The sequence below is a fragment of the Carcharodon carcharias genome, chromosome 3, assembly GCF_017639515.1.
Source record: "Carcharodon carcharias isolate sCarCar2 chromosome 3, sCarCar2.pri, whole genome shotgun sequence".
Classification (NCBI taxonomy): domain Eukaryota; kingdom Metazoa; phylum Chordata; class Chondrichthyes; order Lamniformes; family Lamnidae; genus Carcharodon; species Carcharodon carcharias.
Window position 1 is genome coordinate 186,682,539 of NC_054469.1, and position 9,148 is coordinate 186,691,686.

Below are 9,148 nucleotides of genomic sequence, written 5' to 3' on the forward strand. Positions count from 1 at the left end.
CTATCACAGACCACCACCCACTTTGATCAGTTATGCTCACTTAATAAAAGCAAAAAACTGCGGATGCTAGAAATCCAAAACAAAAACAAAAATACCTGGAAAAACTCAGCGTGTCTGACAGCATCTGTGGAGAGGAACACAGTTAACGTTTTGAGTCCGGATGACTTTTCAACAGCTGTAAGTAAAGATAGAAAAGAGGTGAAATATAAGCTGGTTTGGGTGGGTGTGGGTGGGTGGGTGGTGGGGTGGGGGGGGGGGGGGGGGGGGGTGCGGGGGGGGGTTGGACGCGGTGGGGGGGGCACGGTGAGGGGGGGGGTGGTGGGGGCGGTGGGGTGGTGAGTGGGGGGCGGTGGGGGGTGGTTGTTGGAGGGTAGAGCTCGATAGAGGGCCAATGATAGATGGAGATAGCCAAAAGATGTCATAGACAAAAGGACAAAGAGTTGTTGAAGGTAAGTTGTTGATATTATCTAAGGAATGTGCTAATTAATGGTAGAAAGCAGGACAAGCAAGGTACAGATAAACCTATTGGGGGTGTGTTGGGGTGAAGGACTCAAAATGGGCTAAAAGGTAGAGATAAAACAATGGATGGAAATACATTTAAAACTAATGGAAATAGGTGGGAAAAGAAAAATCTACATAAATTATTGGGAAAAAAGGGAGGGATCGGAAAGGGGGTGGGGATGGAGGAGAGAGTTCATGATCTAAAATTGTTGAACTCAGTATTCAGTCCCATGGCACCTTCCCATGCAACTGCAGAAGGTGCAACACCTGCTCCTTTACTTCCCCTCTCCTTACTGTCCAAGGGCCCAAACACTACTTTCAAATGAAGCAGCATTTCACTTGCACTTCCCTCAATTTAGTCTACTGCATTTGTTGCTCCCAATGCAGTTTCCTCTACATTGGAGAGACCAAACGCAGACTGGGTGACCGCTTTTCAGAACACCTTCGGTCTGTCTGCAAGCATTACCCAGACCTCCCTGTCGCTTGTCATTTCAACACTCCACCCTGCTCTCATGCCCACATGTCTGTCCTTGGCCAGCTGCATTGTTCCAATGAAGCTCAATGCAAACTGGAGGAACAGCACCTCATCTTCCGACTAGGCACTTTATAGCCTTCCAGACTGAATATGGAGTTCAACAATTTTAGATCATGAACTCTCTCCTCCATCCCCACCCCCTTTCCGATCCCTCCCTTTTTTCCCAATAATTTATATAGATTTTTCTTTTCCCACCTATTTCCATTATTTTAAATGTATTTCCATCCATTGTTTTATCTCTACCTTTTAGCCATTTTGATTCCTTCACCCCACCCCACCCCCACTAGGGCTATCTGTACCTTTGTGTCCTGCTTTCTACCCTTAATTAGCACATTCCTTAGATAATATCACCACCTTCAACAACTCTTTGTCCTTTTGTCTGTGACATTTTTTGGCTATCTCCACCTATCACTGGCCCTCTATCCAGCTCTACCCTCCCCCCCAACCCCCACACCACACCCCCACACACAGTCCCCCCCCCCCCCAACACCCCCCCCCCCCCCCCGCACATTATATTTCACCTCTTTTCTATCTTTACTAAGTTCTGTTGAAGGGTCATATGGACTCAAAACGTTAACTGTGTTCCTCTCCACAGATGCTGCCAAGCCTGCTGAGTTTTTCCAGGTATTTTTGTTTTTGTTATGCTCACTTAATGCCTGTTAACCAGGCAATGCAAATATCCTCGTATTTGCTACATTAAAAACAGGAAGCTGTTAGCTTTGAGTTGTATATATTTACAATAACTAACAATTTTTCTCATAGCGTATTACTGAAAGTGATAAGTTATTAAAAGGCTTTTATACTGATTTTTTTTAACTTGTTTTCTGGGATCATGCCTGTAAATAAGTGAATTAAGTAGCAATATAAATGTGATTTTGTTTCCTATCTCAAGACAGATGGAACACACACTGAAATGTCACAGAGTGGGCTGGGATTGCTGAGCCCTGAGGTAAACTCAGCAGTTACAGGTTGACATCTGTGCAGTGTTTACTTTGGATTATCACAGACAGAACAAGTAAGGATTGACAGGAATATACTAAAATTATTCAAAATGATAAGCAAAGCTTATTGACTGGCTGTTTTAAAAGAACCAAAGATTTTACATTAACACCGCATGTTTCACATCCTCAAGATGTTACAAATCAATTTGCAGCTACTGAGTGATGTTTGAAGTGTGGCCATTCTTGTAATGTAGACCAGCACAGTAGCCAATTTGTGCACAGCTAGATCCTGCAAACAGCAGTAAGATGAGTGACTATTTAATCTGTTTGTGGTGGTGGGGTTTGAGTGATAAGTATTAACCAATATCCCCCTGTTCTCCTTCAAATAGTGTTATTGGGTTTTATTTGCCTCCTTATGAAATGGCAAGTGGTTTAGCATTACCTTCATAAAATGGCACTTCAGGTAATGTTGTACTTCCCCCTGTATTGCACTAGAAGTGTCACCCTAGATTATTTACTGAGTGGGGCTGGAACCAATAGGTTTTCTAACAAGGCAAGGCTAACACGCCAAGATTTGGAGTTACACCTGTGTAATAGCAAGAAGACAGACACCTAGATTGGATCATCAGTCACAAGGTGTGGAAGAACAGGGTAATACCAATGACATTATCTATGTTAAATTGGTGAAGACAATCTATTGCACAGAGGGATTTCAAATCACTGAGTTTCAATCTCCATTATTCCTTTGCATAAAAGCAAAACTGACGGGCATAGTGTGGAACAGCTGGTGGAGTCCTGGGGCTGATGGAGCCGTTGTAGAGCAACAACCAACAAAGCAAACAAGGAACTCATAGGGGAAATATTGGATGAGGGGATTATGACGCACAGCTAACTCATGCCTGTTCATCACAATTCAAACAGCATGCAAACTTTGTGCTGCCTGCTCATTTACATGATTGCAGCATACAGCCAATGCCAAGCTTCTGTTGTGTGGCTGCATGTCTGAGCTGGGGACGCAAAATTTTGAGAGGCAAGCACAAGTTCAAACCAACCTGCACCTCTTAACATGGAGAAGCATTTTGACCTGTGTAGGTGCTTGAATTCATTGCAGAAGTAACTCAAATCTGGAGAAGACATTGATGTCGAGCACTATCTCCTCTATCAAGATAAGGACACGGAGCTGTGCCTGGCCCCTGTTGGTTGGGTGCTGCTGTTGCTGGCTGTGAACCACCTTGCCCAACAAGAGAGGGGGAATTGTATCAGTGAGTGTGGTCTAATGTGTTTAGGTGATGTTGTCATGGTTGAATAGCTGGCAGTGTGCCTGAATTGTGAGATGAGAATGCGAGGTTAAGTGTGCAAGTGTGAGATGAAGCTATGAATGAGGTCTGCGCTGTGATTGATGGAACTTGTTAGTAGGTAGAAGACAAAGGAATGGCACAACATGGCAGAGATTGGGCTCTAAGGTTCTCTGATGCAGCACTGGGGGTACTGGTGCAGGAGGAGAGAGCTCATCTATTCACAGAGAATCAGGGGGCCTTCCAGGCAAACTCTGAGAAAGCAGTGGGAGCAGACACCCATGCAGATCAGGGCCAACTGTGTAGCCCTGAGGACCTGAAGGAAGGCTGAAGGACCCTTGTGGTCAAGGTTAGTGAATGCATTTTCAAACGCCATGTTCCACCAACTGCACCAGTAGCCTCACAACACCGTCAATTATCTACTAACAAACTCCATCAATCACAACTCAGATCTCATTCATAGCTTCATCTCACCCTTGCACACTTAGCCTCGCACCCACAACTCATAATTCAGGCACACTGCCAGCTATTCAAGCATGACCACATCACCTAAACACATTACACCACACTCAGTGACACAAATCCCCCTCTCCTGTTGGGCAAGGTGGTTCACAGCCAGCGGCAGCAGCACCCAACCAACAGGGGCCAGATACAGCTCTGTTAGAGGAGATGGTGCATGGCATCAATGAAGCAGCCATGACTGAGGCCATGGCCAGCGGTGGAGCTGAAAGGATTGAAGATGGTTTGTTCCTCCCTCATTCTCCTTCCCTCCTTCTTACATCCCACGTTCCTCCTCATGCCACAATTTCTTTTGATTTCCAAGTTGCAGGTGATATGGGCATTCATTCACTTGTTGCTTTCCCCCATTTCCCTCACCTGGAACCTACCCTTGTGCCGATCTACTTTTAGAGATGCTATACCTAACCCGGCAATAGCTCCAAGAAATTCACCTTGGGCACTGACACAAAAAGGCAATATCAGATCAGCTGCCTGTTATACGGTGCGCTTGATAATTAGTCCCAGTGCAATCAATGGAATTAAACACTAGGCTCTGTATATAATGGACAGCTGATCCATTTTGCCCCACTGTCTATGATAAATTCCCATCCATTAATGTAGAAAACTTTCACGATATGCTTCATTGTGGTTTAATCACAAGAAAAGATGCTGAACCACAGAAGGAGGTGGTAGGAGGGATGACCAAAGGCTCAGTGACAGAAGTGGTTTTAAGGAAGATCTTAAAGGTAGAGAGACAGAGGGGCTTAGGGTGTTGGAGGTATAAACTCTAGAATAATTTAAGAAGAAGTTGTATGCTATGATGGGGGTTAGGGGGTGTATTGGTTTTTGTGGCATCATAAGTGAGATGGGCCAAATGGCCTCCCTTATCAGTATTTATCTTTACCAACTAACATGATTTGAAGAAGTCATGATCGATATGTTTAGAAGAGAGAGACGTGATGCCTGCAATGCACATGGGCATCATAGTTTGTCCTTTACATGGTTAGAATCTCATCCTTTTGATTATATTTAATTTGGAATAAGTTGGGACCTGAGTCTTAAAGTATTTTCTGCAGCAACAAGCGAACAAGACACAACCAGAGACCTGAAAAAAAATCTTCCTTTGAATCAATGCTTTCTGCACCAAACCTGTTGAATGGAAAAGTATTTTCCCATACTGTTGAAAATAATTTTTATTAAATGGAGAATATGCAATTTATAAATCCGATGCTTCATTCTCCCATCTCAGTGAAAAATCTGGAACACTCTTCTATTTTTTAAACAATCCATATCTCCACCATGGCATGTCAATAAGGGTTGCCAACTCCAGTTGTGTGCATTCCTGGACGTTCCATCATATGACCTCTCACCTCGCCACCAGCCTGCCGCCTTGGATCTGTCCTCAAAGTGCACTGCCTTCCAAGCCAATTGGAAATGGAACAGACTCTTTGGGGAAGACATTCATTCATATAGCATTGCTTCTCTTCACGCTATGTAGACTAGGTTGATTCCCTGGAGACAGACAGCGCTGGGGCTGCTATCTGTGCAGCACCTGTGGCTTTCGGCAATAAGATCAATGAGCAAACCCGCCCAGGTCACATAGTCATTTGGTAGCACAGGACTTGAATTTTGTTGAAAAAAGGGACATGTCAACGTTTTTCATCTTGCACTCATCAGGACACTTTGCAAGAAAGCAATATAAGGGGAAAACAACAATTTATACTGTATGAGAAGAAAATGCTGATTGGTTGACAAGTGGACTCTGATTGGTAGATGCGTTGCCATGGAGAATGCACCAGTGATGGTGACTCTCGGTTAACTGCCAACCATTGTTTGAAATTTAAACCAGGCATCTTGACCCTGATTGGTCAAGGCATGCCCTGAGGAATGAGTCAGCGAATGGCTGTCACTTATTTTGTTTAACTGAAACAGGTGCAATGTGTGTACATGTTCCTTCTGTCTGCAATGAACAACACCCTGGGTATTCATATCTGTAGCTTCCAGTACACACAAATGCCCCACACTGTGAGTCCAACTGACAAACTTAAATTGATTGTTAGCACACTGAGGATTCTTTAGCAAATTTTGTCCAGTCGCAGAATCACATCTAATGTTGGACACTGAGTTTTGAGTTTTGCAAGCACGGGCTGGTTGTACAGTCTGTACCTTGCCCATTGTGAACAGTGGCAGGGACATGCTGTTTGATATGATCCGCCAGTCTTTGGGATGTACAGCCTACATACCTAGTATCACACAGGCACTGAAATTCATGCACCACATTACACAATTGTGTGATAGGCAAAATGTCTTTTTTACTTGATAGCGGCATCCTGTTAGTGGTGAATACCACTCATATTGTTACTACACAGTAGCAGCATGAAACAGCTTCACCTGTTGCTCAAAATTTTGAGATACCTTGATCTTCTGTGAAGTTGCTGTCAAGCCAAAAAGACATTCTGCCTATCACACTAATGAGTGAGGTGGTATATGAATTTCAGTGCCAGTGTGATACTAGGTATGTAGGCCGAATGTCCCAAAGAATGGTGGATCATATCAAACAGCATGTCCCAGCCACTGTTCACAATGGGCAAGATACAGACCGTAACCAACCAGTCCGTGCTTTCAAAACTCAGTGTCCAACATTAGATGTGATTCTGCGATTGGACAACATTTGCTAAATAATCCTCAGTGTGCTAACAATCAATTTAAGTTTGGTGACCTAGCTGTGATGGCCCACAGAGACAGTAGAAGACGGAGGAGAGAGCGACTGAGGCATCTGGCCACGCAAAGGCAGGAGCAGCAACCTCATGAAGAAGGGGCAGCAGGAGCTCCTGCACATCCCACCCAGGATTGACAGAGAGCTGTGACTGGTCGGCCCCTAGCGATGCCCAGGGTCTATAGACGCCGCCTGCCATTCTTGCAGATAACTGAGAACCAGTCACCGATGACTGTGCATGTCTAGGGACCTGGTGGCTCACATCTGCCACTCACTGCAGGACTTGGCGCCAATAGGACATGGAGGACATCCACTGCCAGTGGCTGTGAAAGTGACCACGGTGCTCAATTTTTACATCAGTGGCTCCTTTCAGGGCTCCACAGGTGCCCTATGTGGGATTTCGCAATCCGCCACTTGCAAATGCATCCATGAGATCACGGACGCCATCTTCTCCAATGACACACAACTTTGTGCATTTCGCCCGGGACCGGAACAGCCAGGATGCAAGGGCCATTGGATTCATCCTGATCTCGGGATTCCCACAGGTGCTGGGTGTAATTGACTGCACTCATGTGGCGCTCAGGTCTCCATCGCTACACTCAGTGGACTTCTTCAAGCTCAAGCTGAACATGCAGCTGGAATACGACAACCAGACACGCATCCTGCAGGTGTGCGCACGGTTTCCAGGGAATGTGCACAATGCCTACATACTGAGTCACTTGTAGATCCCTGCAGTCTTCCAGGGTCCACAGAGGCTGCAGGGTTGTCTCCTTGGGGACAAGGGCTACCCACAGAGGTAGTGGCTGATGACACCAGTGTGGTGGCCTCAGACTGCAGCAGAGTGACGCTATAACGAGGCTCATGCAGGAGCTCGCAGCTTGGTGGAGCAGACCATTGGAATGCTGAAGATGCCGTTCCAGTGCCTGGACCGGTCTGGTTGAGTCCTGCAATACAGTCCACAGAAGGCGTCACACATCATCGCCGCCTGCTGCACCCTTTGCAACTTGATGCTGCAACTGGGAGAGGAGCTGGCTGAGGAGGGGATGGAGGAGCTGTGCGTCTCCTCTGATGAGGAGGACGCTGACGGGGATGAGGGTGAGGGGGGTTCCTCGGTGGTGATGAGGCTATCACACAGGCTAAACAAGACAGGGGCACTTGGGAGGCCCTCATAGTTGCCAGATTTGTGGAGGATGATGACGACATGCAGTGAGGTAACCCTTAAGATCCTCACATCGCAGTTGTGAATGCTTGACTGTGAGAATGCTCCTGTCATGGAGATGCAGTGGAGCCCCTAATAGTCACTCAATTGCAGGAGGATGATGACAACATGCAGTGAGGACACTCCATAGATTTTCACATAGCCTCTGAGAATGTCTGACTCCTGTCTGGCTGAGGACAGCTCACTTGCGCTCCGTGATCAGGGCTATCTCAGAGATGCAGCCATGAAACTTTAGACGCATCTGATGCTGTGTCCACCTTCAGCACCTCAGCCCTTCAGGAGCTAGTGCAAGGCATCATTGGTCCCAGATGCTGGTGTGATGGGGACCAGGCCCACCTTAAAGGTGCTGAGAGCTCACAGAAAGAATGATGGAACTCTGTGGTGCCTGCCCACTATATTGTGGCAGCAATGACCAGCACCACCGAGGTGCAGGCATCAGCAATGTTTCCAGGGAGTGTGAGGCTGGACCATCACTTTGGTCTGAAGGCCGCACAAAGCACAGAGAAGAGGCCCAGGACTGAGACACCTGCCTTTATCTTGTGCAGAAATGTTTCACATCTGAGTGACAAGAACACTGCTCATCAGAACAAGGAGCCACAGGCAGAGTGACATTCTTGGGAGTTCATTGACAATGGTGAACCATATGTACAACTGATTAACACCCATGCCCAGGCTGTGCAACGCCTAAATAGCCAAGTGGTTATGGTACTGGGTTTGTAACCCTAAGATCAAGAGTTCAAATCTCACAATGGCAAACTTTAAAAAAACAATGTTATAAAAAGCTTGGCCTAAATAGCCAAGTGGTTATGGTACTGGGCTTGTAACCCCAAGATCAAGAGTTCAAATCTCACAATGGCAAACAATGTAACTTCATCTGAAACAGATGGAAATGTGTTTGTACTTGAAAGAGTTACTTTTACCTAACAGGCTTGGTCTAAATAGCCAAGTGGTTATTGTACTGGGTTTGTAACCCCAAGATCAAGAGTTCAAATCTCACAATGGCAAACTATGAAAAACAATGTAACTTCATCTGAATAGGAACACATGGAAACGTGTTTGTACTCAACAGAGTTACTTTTGTCCGCTGAAATAGCTCAGTTGGGAGAGCGTTAGACTGAAGATTTAAAGGTCCCTGGTTCAATCCTGGGTTTCGGTAACAAATCCTATCGCCGGTGCATCACCAGCTGCTGCTTGTGTAATTTGCTAGCTGATGGTGCCAACTGCTTTAGCTAGGCCTAAATAGCCAAGTGGTTATGGTACTGGGTTTGTAACCCCGAGATCAAGTGTTCAAATCTCACACTGGCAAACTATGAAATAATGTAACTTCATCTGAATAGGAACAGGTGGAAATGTGTTTGTATTCAAAAGAGTTACAAGTGGTGGAGCACTTTGGGAACCATAGATCCAAAGTCATCTGTTATCCCTGGTGGTCTAGTGGTTAGG

General features: G+C 45.8%; 1 non-coding gene across 1 annotated transcript; it reads left to right on the forward strand.

Annotated features, from left to right (window-relative positions):
- The first annotated feature begins 8,788 nt into the window (after nucleotides 1–8,788).
- On the forward strand, nucleotides 8,789–8,861 carry trnaf-gaa. Its single transcript has one exon. It is a non-coding gene; the product is annotated as a tRNA-Phe (tRNA).
- Nucleotides 8,862–9,148: the final 287 nt, after the last annotated feature.